A 300-nucleotide genomic window follows, 5' to 3' on the forward strand; every position below is an offset into this window, starting at 1 on the left:
ATATATATATATATATATATATACATGTATATGTGTCTCTGTGTGTGTACATATGTCTATTGTGTGTATGCGTGTGTGCGTGTGTGCATATGTGCATGTGTGTGTTCATGTGTGTGTGTATGTGTGTGTCTGTATCTGTGTATAAATATAAGTCATACAGACAGACAGATAAATAGATACATAGATAGAAAGATAAATGTGCATATGTTTATATATATATATATATATATGTGTGTGTGTGTGTGTGTGTTTGTGTGTGTGTGTGTGTGTGTGTGTGTGTGTGTGTGTGTGTGTGTGTGT

Source organism: Octopus bimaculoides, chromosome 12 (genome assembly GCF_001194135.2).
Source record: "Octopus bimaculoides isolate UCB-OBI-ISO-001 chromosome 12, ASM119413v2, whole genome shotgun sequence".
Classification (NCBI taxonomy): Eukaryota; Metazoa; Mollusca; class Cephalopoda; order Octopoda; family Octopodidae; genus Octopus; species Octopus bimaculoides.